This window comes from Bos indicus, chromosome 26 (assembly GCF_029378745.1).
Source record: "Bos indicus isolate NIAB-ARS_2022 breed Sahiwal x Tharparkar chromosome 26, NIAB-ARS_B.indTharparkar_mat_pri_1.0, whole genome shotgun sequence".
NCBI lineage: Eukaryota > Metazoa > Chordata > Mammalia > Artiodactyla > Bovidae > Bos > Bos indicus.
Genome location: NC_091785.1, coordinates 49,568,297 through 49,580,515, shown reverse-complemented (window position 1 = coordinate 49,580,515; position 12,219 = coordinate 49,568,297). Strand labels below are relative to the sequence as shown.

Sequence of the window (12,219 nt, the reverse complement as noted above, 5' to 3'; positions counted from 1 at the left end):
TTTTTTAAACTGTGCCCTAGGTGGGGTAAGACTTTTCCAGCAACAGGCGTGCGCAGCAATGAAGGGAGATGTGATCTCGCCCCGGAGGCGGTGCCCGTTCTCAGCTCTTCTGTCCTTGCCCTGCGGTTTCCTGGGGAAGGACGGTGGGAGAGGGGGGCAGAGAGGGCACCCCTGTTGGGGAAGAGGGCCAGCAGCCTGGGGTCAGGGCTGGGCTCTGATGGTGGCCCGAGTAGCCACAAACCCACGCAACTGGGGCTTCCCTGGGGGCTCAGTGGAAAGAAACTGCCTGTCAAACAGAGACAGACGCGGGTTCAATCCCTGGGTCAGGAAGATCCCCTGGAGAAGGAAGTGGCAACCCGCCCCAGTATTCTTGCCTGGAGAACCCCCTGGACAGAGGAGCCCGGGGGGCTACAGTCCACGGGGTCACAGAGTTGGACACGACTGGGTGGCTAAATAACAAAGAGCCCCTGTTCCTTTTGTTGCGGTATCTTCGGCCTTTTCCCACGAGCACCCCTCAGAATGATTTTGCTGACCAAGTGTGGGTTTACAGTCACTTTAACTGATGCCAAGCAGACGCGCCAGAAGGTTGTGAGAGCAGTCCAGGGCAGGGTAAGCGGTGCCCTCCACTGGTCCAGGGGGCAGCCCGGGTGGGAGGCAGGGCCTGCTTCTCCAGCTGACGGAGACCAGGGGCTGCAGCTTGGCTGGACTTTCTGCGGCGCTGGGGCAGGGCTGACCCCAACCTCCCCACAGGCCTCTGTGCTCTCGCGCCCCCAGGTCCTGTCCCTAAACAGTCACTTTAGGGGTGGCAGAGGCCACAGAGGACGGACACCGAGCACCTTCGCTGGCGTCAAGGGCTCGGGACAGGAATCAAATTGTGATCGCTTTATTGCTGCGCTCAGACCCTGCGGCAGCTGCGTCAGTCTCTGTGATCTTGAATAAATGCATATAATTTTAAAAACAAGACAAGCTTCCTGAGGCACAAGAGAAATAGCAATCTAGCCGTTATGGGATGTTTTTAAACTTTCGCGGGAGGGAAGACTCACTGAGCCCCAGGGAACTGGGCAGTCCTCCCGCATCGTCCAGTTCTCTTCATTTGTCTATGGGACTGGCCCCAGATTCTGCACACTTGGCTTTTAAGTAGCGTCAAAGCATTCATCTCTGTTTTCATCATCTCAGTGACTTTTTCCATGACTGAGCACTGACTTTGAAGCCATCACAGGTGTTTTCATGGAGTTTCAGCAACTGTGGGTCTCCAAGCCCGCTGGGCCCACAGGTTCCGTGTGTGAGGGCAGTGCCCAGACACCCGGTTCCCTCTGCAATTCAGGGCTCACTCCCCGGGTCACTCTGCTCTGTTCTGCCTCTGAGATTCGGGAGGAAAAGGCTTCAGTGAATATTGTGGGCTGGACTCAGGATCTGGAATGTTCTGACAGTCCTGATCCTTCACTTCTGGGCCGTTTTACACAAACTGCTCTCACTCTGGGTGAAGTTTCGCCCTTGTGGGGCTTTTCCTGAAGCTCCCTCCCCACCGGGCCTGCTCCCTGGCTCAGAGCTCGTCACCGGCAGCGGGCTGACACTGGCATCCTCTTGGCCTCTTTGTGCCTTTGGGGAAGGTCATTGCCATACACCCAAGGACTCCTCAAGCATCTATCTGCTTTTGTGCGTTTTTATGTAGCAGATGCTGGCCTAGCTAGTAAGAGGCCAGGCTCCAGAGAACCTGCCGGAATCAGTCCATTTGACCTTCCTTTTGTATGTGTGATGTAATTTCTCTTATCAAAAAGCATGTAAATGCTCCTGCCAAGTATGACTGCAGCTGCCATATCCTGGCCTCTAAAGTACGAGGCAGGTTTTGAACGCTGCTGCCTGCTCCCTGCATCCTTTGTACATCCTGGCCCGTTCATATGCATTTTGGACATTATTCTGCAAATGGGATTAAATTCAGATCCAAATGATACTTTTCCTAACATTCCCTGGGAAGAGAAATATGTCACAGTGACAAGCTTTCAAATTACCCAAATATTTTCAGCTACTGGTGAGTGCCGTTCTAGACGGCTTGTTATTTACTGTTTCATGGGAGTTGTTTGTGCTGCACAATTGCACGCGTCCCTGGGACCGGGAAATTGATTGTTTGCCTCTCCCCTTTGTGTGCAGCGCCCCGGAGGTTCTGCTGGTTTCCCACCTGACGGTTTTTTTTATAGTTCAGACCTGTTTTTCAAATGCACTATTTAAAGAACTTAGAATTTATTTCAAATAATTGAGTAGAATTATTTGAAGGATTCAGCAAAAGTGTGTCATTTGGTTTAAAAACTAGAGTGAGATTATCCGCAAAACGTGTTAGAGAAGAAATTGCCGGCGGCACGCGTGTCTCCCAGCCCCTTTTCCATGTGCCGGGTTTTGCCAGTTGCTGAGCCAAGGGATTCCTGCTAAATTAATGGTTTTCCATAGCAGGACAGGGTGAAATTGCTCTTGTGAGCTTTCAAATATCATTGGCCCCACAGCTTTAGAAATTTATTTATGTTTTTATGCCATTTGGTATAGAAGTGTTTTACTATAAGTGACCCAAAGAAATCTCGGCTGGAAACATTATTCTTTTCTTTAAATTTATCTACTTATGTGTTGTTGGCTGCGCTGGGTCTTCACTGCTGCACACGGACTTTCTCTACTTGCGGTTAGTGGGGCTCCTCTCTAGTTGTGTGTGGGCTTCTCATTGCAGTGGCTCCTCTTGTTGTGGGGCACAGGCTCTAGGCTCATGGGCTTCAGAAGCTGCAGCTCCCAGACTCTGGAGCACAGGCTCAGGAGCTGGTGCACAGGCTTGGTTGTTCTCCTGCATGAGGGATCTTCTGGGACCAGGCGTTGAAGCCGAGGCTTCTGCACCTGCATGAGGGATCTTCCCGGACCAGGCGTTGAACCGAGGCTTCTGCACCTGCATGAGGAATCTTCCCGGACCAGGCTTTGAACCCGAGGCTTCTGCACCTGCATGAGGGATCTTCCTGGACCAGGCATTGAACCGAGGCTTCTGCACCTGCATGAGGGATCTTCCCGGACCAGGCGTTGACCCGAGGCTTCTGCACTGGCAGACAAATGCTTAACCTCTGGGCCACCAGGGAATCCCAGAACATTGTTTATTGCGGTGAACTTTGAGGACACCCAGTTGATGGCCTTGGAGGTAAGAAGTTGACCTTGTAGAGTAAAACCTTGACATCAAACAGGCGCTTCCATGGGATCATCTACAGCTGTATCTGGAGACTGAAGAGGGTGAAATTAGCAAGAAGTTCTCCTGGGGGCATTTTTCTGTTTTCCCCAAATATACCCTCCATTATGCTCCTCTTCACAAACCAAGATGGCCAAGGCACGCTCAAAGCATGTCCCCTGGACTGAGCTGCAATTCTGCATCCTACTCTGGGTCAGAGAGCCTCTGTCTAGGTTGAAAGAAGCAACACCATCACCCAAAAGACAGGACAAGACAAAATAATTTAGTCTCTGGAGGCTTTGCAGCCACTACTCCTGAGTCTGTCCCCAAATCAAGCCCACACCTAGAGAGAGTCAACTGCGTGAGAGAAAAGGAAACACTCTTTTTATACTCCAACAAAGTATATGTTTATGCTGCCCGCACCCCACCCCAGTGCAAGGGCTATGGTCAGCGAGTGTGGGCAGCAAGGAGGGGTCAGTGTGCTGAACCCTGTCTTCATACGAACCACGAGTTGAGCCCTTTCACTTCCACATACATGAGTTTCCAGAATCCCCCAAAAATTAGCTACTGAGAATGTGCGAGCATGGCTTCTCTGCATGCTATGAGGTAGTGCCAGAAAACACGTGACTCCAAATTAAGATTGCTGTAAAACTATATCTTTAAAACACCCAAGAAAACAAGAGAATGAGCTGCACTCCAATGCGAGTGTGGAGTCTGGTTTTCTTCAGAATCAGATTGATGGGACACTGTGCATCTTTTTGTGGCCTCAGACTTGCATGGACAATGACTTAATATCCACTTTCCTATGCTGACCTACCTGTAATGCAGGAGACTCAGCTTCGATCCCTGGATCTGGAAGATCCCCTGGAGAAGGGAAGGGCTACCCACTCCAGTATTCTTGCCTGAAGAATCCCAAGGACAGAGGAGGCTGGCGGGCTACAGTCCATGGGGTCACGAAGAGTCAGACACAACTGTGCACACAAGCATCTCGAGCTCCTACCTTGTACACAGGTCATGAGTCTAGTCAACCAGTTGTTTCTCTCGAGAGCCCTGCAGTTTTGTGAATAGCCTGCGCCCTGAGTCTTCGGGGCCTCCTACCTGGGCCGACGGACACTCCATGGATGCCTGGCTACGAGAAGATTGTGTGCACGTAGGTCACTTGCCATGAGATTTTAGTTTGTCCTTTCAGATCGAAGCATCAATATTCCCTGGCATTTATTTCCTCCCCGAAAAAGATTATGAAACTTGTGGCTTTCTGAGAGGGAGACCAGACGTCAGCATAAATCCTGAGACCCACACATCACCCCCTGGCTCACTACAGCAGGTGTCGTTTCTTGGAGTTTGAGTGAATGGATCAAGTTCTGCTCCCAGTTTCTGTGAAGCTTTCACCCTCATGGAGGTAACGCTGAAATCTGGCCACCAGGAGACCACTGCACTCTGGAATCAGTTCTAATAGAGCTCTTGACCTTGGGGCTTCTTCACTGGTCCTTTATCAGATCTCAGCCTGCCTCTCCCCGCCTTTGACCCTGGCGTTCAGTAAGCACTTGGCCTTCAGCGGTTATCGTGAATTCCCCGGTAGCAGACACGACGAGAGTGGCGGGACGTTCCCGTGGCCCTTGCTTTCTGGCAGCAGACGCGTGGCTCTGAGATGAAGGCAGGTCTGTCTGCCCTTGCAGGACCGGGATGGGGGGGTGTCTGCTGCAGAATCTTCTTCTTCGGGGGCTCCATTCAGCAGCCAAGAGCACACCCAAATGCTCCTGGAGTAGTAAGTGTGCAGTCATCTAGGAGAGTCTCTCCTCTCATCTCCCACGAGGAAGAATGTATTTCCGCTCTTTATGGTAATTCATGGTTTGAAAAAAAAAGAAACTGAAGTCGCTCAGTCGTGTCCAACTCTTTGCAACCCCATGTTCTGTAGCCCACCAGGCTCCTCCGTCATTGGGATTTTCCAGGCAAGAATACAGAAGTGGGTTGTCATTTCCTTCTCCAGGAGATCTTCCTGACCCAGGGATTGAACCCGGGTCTCCTGCATTGCAGGCACACACTTTACCGTCTGAGCCACCAGGGAAGTCCCTTAAACTATAAATTCATAATTCAGTTCTGTTCAAGTCTGTGATGCCTCCTGCTGGAACGTGCGCTCAGCTTCACGAGGCAGGTAGAGGAGGTGGCCTTTGCTGCTGCAAAGGGAAGGAGGGCGGGTGTCTGGCTGGAGCACAATGGGAGATGTACTCTCAGCGCCGGGAGGGGCTGGAGAGACCCGGGAGCGGAGGGGAAAGGCAGCCCGCACAGCCAACAGGCCCGGCCGCCACGATTCCTACTAAAGCAAACATCCTCAGATGATGGGCGGGGCCAGTCCGTGGCTCTGAGTCCATCCAGCTCTTAGACACTCACGGGGAAAGGCCCAGCACAGAGCAAATGGCCCCAAACGCCCAATGAGGAAGTTTGTTTGCCCATTTTTAACCTTTTACTATGGAAAAGTTCTATGTGACAATGGAACAGGCTATTTAACCCTCCCAGATACACATTTCCCAGTTTCAACAACTATCTCAAGGCCAGTATTGATCACTTTTAGTTCTCATTACCCCTCAACTCGGAATAGTTTGAAGCAAACCCCAGCTATTGTAAATATATCAGGACACATGACGAAACTATAAAGACATTTTAACAGCAATCATAGTCACACCTAAAAAATAAACAACACATATTACCAAACAGCTTACTGTTATCAAAGAGCTTCTCAGACATTGCTCAGATTTCCTTGACTGTTTTATTTTAAAACTTTATTTCTCAAGTCAAGTCAAGATTGTTTGTACACAGCTCTCCGTGACTCTCTCCTAAATTTATTTTAATCTGTAGGTTTGTTCCCTTTTGCTCCAGCTTTTTTTTTTTCATTTGTTTTTAAAGACATCAGAATTTCTTCTTAACTGTGGAATCTCCCACAGTCTGGACCTTGGCTTGTGGATATCACTGGATCTCCAAGGTGTGCTGTAACTGGTTCTTCTGACCTGGTAGGTTCTGCAACTCTCTAGCAGATCTGGAGGCTGTATGAGTTTGAGTTTGATAAGTATTTGGGCAAGAATCCTTCACGGTTGTATTGAGTTCCTTCTGTCAAGAGGCATCTGATGTCTGATCCTCTGTCTTCTGTGATGTGAGCAGGTGACTTGCCCTCATCCTTTCTTTCTAAAAGGACTTTTTCATGTTAATGTTTCAATTATATTATCTCATTTGCATTTAGTACCTTGACAACTTTTATAAAGCAAAACATACCTTCATAAACCATTTGGTTCCCTGGGGGTGTACTTCAAACAGAATACCCAAAGTAAATTATTGATTCCTTCCCTTTAATTTTTGGAGAACAAAATGGCAGCCCACTGCAGTATTCTTGCCTGGAGAATTCCATGGACAGAAGACCCTGACGGGCTACAGTCCATGGGGTCGCAAAGAGTCAGACACGACTGAGCGACTCTCACTCATCACTCACTCCCTGTAATACTGATTCTCAAAATACTGTGTCGTTTCTCTAGCACCATTCTCCAGCAATGACAGATTCATTATCAATTCCTAGATCTACACATAGTTGGTACGTTTCAATCCGTCTTCGTTTTTAATTTTAGCCTTTAAGAGACAAAGTGTGTCTCTGTCTTGGTGATTCTTGGGTAGTTATCAGGTAGGATGTGCACTTTTTCAAAATGTAGGCGTGCATCTTTTCTATGTAAAGATATTTTCCTTGAACTATTTTTTAATGTTTGTTCTATTTCATTGCTTTGAGTTTCCATATTGGTGACGCCAAGTACACTGCTTGGCCCCCAAAGTGTTTCTTCCCCTTTTATTTCCAATTTCTTGGATCTCTGGGATGTCTTTCCTATCTTTCTTTGGTCCAATGTCCCGTTTCCCACTGAATTTGTCTGTTCTGATACGTGCTGCTATTTCATAGCATCCACCATCTTCTTTGAAAACTTTAGCTCCTGTTCAAAGAATCAGGTAAAGTTTCATCGGACCGTGGGGCTGTCTTCCCGCTTCTTCTGCCTGTGTGCTCGTCTAGGCTGTGTTCTCCTCCTGTTCTCTCGCTGACCTGATGTGGGGCCAGATGGTGACCGTTGCTGCAGCTCCAGGTGGACTGGAGTGACCTGATGTGGGGCCAGACGGTGACCGTTGCTGCAGCTCCAGGTGGACTGGAGTGACCTGATGTGGGGCCAGATGGTGACCATCGCTGCAGCTCCAGGTGGACTGGAGTGACCTGATGTGGGGCCAGACGGTGACCGTTGCTGCAGCTCCAGGTGGACTGGAGTGGCCTGATGTGGGGCCAGATGGTGACCGTTGCTGCAGCTCCAGGTGGACTGGAGTGGCTGCAGGAGGACGGAGACCCAGGACGGCCTTGCTGGCTCTGGGTCCTGGCGCCTGCTCTCGTGCCACCGCGCGGTGTGACTGTGCCCTCTGCTTCCTCACGTTCCCCGGACCGCCTCTCCCCTTTCCTTGGTATCTTATCTAAGGAGTGTTAAGATTATGCTCGCGTCTGTTTCTCTGAGTTCATCCCTGGTTTTATCCTGCAAGGGGCACCCTGCTCACTGACCCCCGTGGGTCACCTTGGCCCCTTCGCAGTCAGTAGCCGAGAGGTGCCTCCAGCTTCAGTGTCCCCGCTCTCAGAGGCCACAGCCAGCGGCTGCTCCTCTGTCCAGGGCATCACAGGCTCCTGGGGTCAGGGCCCTGGGATGGGCCTCTGGCTCCTCTCAGCTTCTCTGGGCGGCTGCAAACGACCTGAGGGTCCTTGGTGCCCTGCTCACAGTGTAAGTTCTGGGGACCCCTCGCCCCATAATTTGTGAGGACACTGCAGGCTTCTTGTTCTAACAGCTCTGCCTACTTCTGTGTGAGGACTCAGATAGGTTAAAAAGCATCCTTCGCTGCATTTCATGTCAGGAGGTCTGTTTGGTCTTGAGCCTCAGGACAGGGAGCCCTAAGCATCGTGTGTTATATGACAGATGCGATCAGGTCGTCACGTGTCCTCCAGGGCCCCCGAAGGTGACTCTGGCTGCAGCCAGCGGGGGCGGGAGGGTGGTCTGGGTTTCGCTGTTGTTGGCACAGAAGTGACGCAGCAGCCTCTGTGAGATGCACCCCAAGCCCTCAGGCTGAGGGCCCCCCGGCCGCTTCTCAGGGCTGAGAGCGTGGTGACCTCACGGATGCGGCTAGAAACGGCCTACCAAAGGCACCGTGGGGCGGACGCTGGTGGGCCTGGCAGTGTCTCCTGTCACCTGTTGGGGGACATCGCTGGTGCGCTGAGGCTGCCAGTGCGAGTCCCCAGACGAGGGAGGCGGCCGCACAGGGTCCGGGACCCGCCTGAGGACCTTTAATCTCCAGGGAGTCCTCTCAGCTTTAGCTGACGAGCCCTTAAGATGACCATGTAGCACCCGCAGAGTCGGGCTGGGGGCAGATGTGGGGTCGGGCCTTCTCCAGCAGCACGGTCGCCTGTCTCTGGACCTGGGGAGCCTGCTCTTGGTGCTCACAGGGGCTCCTCCACACCCCAGAGGGGCCAGCTTCTGGCACGGAGATACGCCTTCCCAGGCGGCCTCCCCAGGAAGGAACGCTGGCCTCCGAGACCAAGCATGCCTGCAGCTGGCACCCCTCCATCCCTCCCAAGGCCCACGCTGACCAGGCTTCAGGGAGGCGGGGGTCATGGGGGGTCTGCTCACTTCCTCATCCCCTCCCTCCACCCGCATGACTCCTGGTTCACAGCGCTCTGAGCATGTGGACAGAAAGGCTGGGTGAGTGTGGTCACCCCCGTGGAAGGGCTGCTTGTCCTCCAGAGAGCAGAGAGGAGCTCCGTAACCCCCAGAGCCCCTCCCGGGCAGGTGTCACAGCATCGAGGGTTGGGGGTGGGGCCAGGGCAGGACGAGCAGGGCTGAGGGGAGCAGGGCAGGGGCGGGCATGAGGGGGTTAGCCAGGCAGTCAGCGGTCAGCAGTCAGACAGAGCAGAGGGCAGTGAACTCTGGCTGGAGGAGTACCTGAGGTCTGAAACAGCCCAGGCCACAGCCTGGAGGCCTCAGCCTTCTCCTCCAGGGGGTTCTGTGTCCCTGCCCATGTCAGGGCCTCGTCTCTGCCCATCCTGGAACCTCGTCCCTGCCCATCTTAGAGCCCCATCTCTGCCCATCTTAGAGCCCCATCCCTGCCATCTTAGAGCCCCATCTCTGCTCATCTTATAGCCCCATCCCTGCCATCTTAGAGCCCCATCTCTGCTCATCTTATAGCCCCATCTCTGCCCATCTTAGAGCCCCATCTCTGCCCATCTTAGAGCCCCATCCCTGCCATCTTAGAGCCCCATCTCTGCTCATCTTATAGCCCCATCTCTGCTCATCTTATAGCCCCATCCCTGCCCATCTTAGAGCCCCATCTCTGCCCATCTTAGAGCCCCATCTCTGCCCGTGTCATGGCCCCATCTCTCCCGTGTCAGAGCCCTGTCCCTGCACACTGTGGAGCAGGGCTGCTCTATTGGGCTGGGGACAGCACTTCCTGCTCAGCTCCCATGGCTCCCTGATTGGGGTGAGAGCCCGGATGTACCCTGGGCCATGACTCCATCCTGGGGGGGCATCCTCCTCAATGCCAGCGTTGGCTTTGAGTCTGGACCTCCACGTAGGTGGGCAGTGCCAGCTGAGCTGGTGCCCTGCACCCCAGCCCAGCCGGGGGCCTGGAGACCACCTGACTGATGGCCCAGTCTTCTGACAGCAGCCAAAGGCACCCTCCTACACTACAACAGCGAGGCTAAAAACTAGAGAACACAGATCTTTCCAAGTTGGCCTCATCCGAAGACCATTTGTTACAAGCCACATGACAGAGTGTCTGAGGCCCCACAAGGCAGAGATTCACAGAAACTTTGATTCCTGCAGAATTTTATATCATGTCTCACACCGGAGTTACAGCCTGGCAGCATTTTGATGATAAATTCCTAGCCCTCTTTGCCAGAGGAAAGAACAGATTCTCCCATCGATTAAATTAAATAAAAGATGAGATGTCATCCGGCTGAACAGAAGGCTGGAACCCAGCCTGGGGAAGGGTTGGTGGGGATCATCAGAAGCGCCAGAGACAATGAAGGAGAAGTATCACCATGACTGTCATCACCGTGATTGTCACTGTCGTGTCACTGCCATCCTCACCATCACCACCACCACCACCACCACCATCAACACCAACATAACTACCATCACCATCACATCACCATCAACGTCACCATCATCAACATCAGCACCATCATCACCGTCACCACCATCGTCACCACCATCTTCGTCACCATCACCACCATCAGCTGCATCACCATCACCACCACCACCACCACCACCATCAACACCATCATAACCACCACCAGCAGCATCACCATCATCATGAAGACCATCACCATCGGCATCAACACCATCATCACCATCACAACATCACACCATCACCATCACGTCACCATCAACGTCACCATCACAACATCACCACCGTCGTCACCACCATCAGCTTCGTCACCATCACCACCATCAGCTTCGTCACCATCACCATCACTGTTTTCAGACCTGTCATTGTGCTGAGGAACTTACATGCCTCATTTAAGTTCTCCCAGCTGTAAAATGAGCCTCAAAGGGTTGTGAGAAGGACTAAATGAGGTGCAAGTAAAGTGGGAGGAGAGGGTTTGACCGTGTTTTCAGCAAGTATCAGGCGTCCTCAATGGGGCTGCAGGGTCTCTGGGCCGCGCTGTGCTCCTTATCTCTGTCCTTCGCCTCAGGCGGCATCTGGCATCTGGTGCCCCACCTGGAATAATGAATAATCATAAAAAGCACGCCAAGGAAATAGGCATTCAGGAGTTGTTTTATGTCCAGGAATCATTTAGGAAGATGCAAGCCTATGGATCTCAGCTCCTCGGGATCTTGAGGATAAATAACCACATGTCCAAGTTCCATGCCCTGGCAGGGAACTCATGTCAGCTGCCAGGGACCTGGACCCCACCCTGGTGGACCCGCTGGCCGGGCACGAGGAGGGGCAGAGGAGCGAGTCAGGGTTTTGGGCAGCAGGAGCCGCAGGACACGCCACCCTTAACCCTTTGGGTCTCGGAGCAACAAGCCCCAGATGATGGCTGTGGCAGGAGTAGACACAGTTCCTGCCAGCCAGGGCTTTCCAGACCTCTTGGTGGGCACGGTGGCCATCCTGCCCCTGCTCATCAGCAGCAGGAAAGGGAGGTTGTCACCTGCAGGGAGAGGCTGGTGGGACCCGCCAGAAGCATCTGCTTTTGGCATTTCCTGCTGTACATTTTTATGAACAAATTGGACAGAGGTGCAGGAGGCCGGCTTATCACATCTATGGGGACTGCAAAATTGGGAGACAGAGCTAATAAACTGATGGCAGAATCAAGATGTTTAAATATTTCAACAGGACTGAAAAACAGGCTCACATTAGCATCACAGATGGAGGCGTGTCGGGATCTTCCTGTTCAAACTGTTTTTCCAAAGACGTGGTCCAGCGTGTTCCCCTCACCTGCCCCATGCGGCAGGCGTGCATGCTGAGTCGGTGGGAGGGGCCTTAGATCTGGAGAAGCGCACCCTCCACTGTCGGCTGCTGCGAAGATCGCCGCCTTCTGAGTCAACCTCTTCCGCCCTCTCTCCGCCCCTCCTCCCTTCTTTTCTTCCTTCTCTCTCTCCTCACCTCCCCTCATAGACTGGACAGTGAAAACAAAATCAAAAACAAAAAACACTTTCCTTTGAACTGTAACAGGCAGCTGGTCTGTGGCCATAATTTCTTCGCCAAGGTGACCATTCCAACCCCAGAATGGCCATGCTGAACCATGCAGGAGGCAGAAAAGGCGAGTCTGTGGGTCCAAGAACTGGCCTCCAGGCAGGGACAGAAGTACCAAGGCCAGTGGCCCGAGTACCTCCACACCAGATAAACACAGGGAAGTCCGTCGTCTGCCAAAGAACTGCTGCCTCTGGAATCCTGCTGTGCTGCGTCTGGTCTCGAGCATCCACCGGAAGCCTGTGCTGTCCTGGGCTCAGGGGCAGGGTCAGAAAGCCCTGACA

The 12,219-nt window shown here is 52.6% G+C and overlaps 1 protein-coding gene across 1 annotated transcript in view; it reads left to right on the top strand.

The window, feature by feature from the left end:
* The window catches only part of TCERG1L (transcription elongation regulator 1 like), a 195,890-nt gene that overhangs the window by 157,072 nt on the left and 26,599 nt on the right, over positions 1 to 12,219 (top strand). The gene's annotated exons all lie outside the window — the stretch shown is intronic.